Source organism: Octopus bimaculoides, chromosome 9 (assembly GCF_001194135.2).
Source record: "Octopus bimaculoides isolate UCB-OBI-ISO-001 chromosome 9, ASM119413v2, whole genome shotgun sequence".
Taxonomy (NCBI): domain Eukaryota; kingdom Metazoa; phylum Mollusca; class Cephalopoda; order Octopoda; family Octopodidae; genus Octopus; species Octopus bimaculoides.
In genome coordinates, this window is record NC_068989.1 from 27312215 (window position 1) to 27312569 (window position 355).

Genomic DNA, 355 nt, shown 5'->3' on the forward strand with positions numbered 1-355 from the left:
ATTTTTAGAATTGATATCAAATCTATTTTTAGAAATGATGATATTTTAATTTATTGTTTTGTGTGGGTTGTAGGGATAAGATTTTTAAACCCCAGTAGGTGTTTGACTGTTCTTAGAAATGATGCCAAATCTATTTATAGAAATGATGATATCTGAGAGATTTTTTGTGCTTTGGTTACAGGGATAAGATTTTTAAACCTCAAGTAACATGGATTTAATCATTATTTGTTAAGAGTGGGTTTGAATTTCTTAATAAAGTCCTTTTCTTTGCATTTTCTTTCAATTTCATTCCGGTTGTAAAGTTTATGGAATGGAAATATAATAAAAGTTTGATGACCACATGTTGCCAGATGGT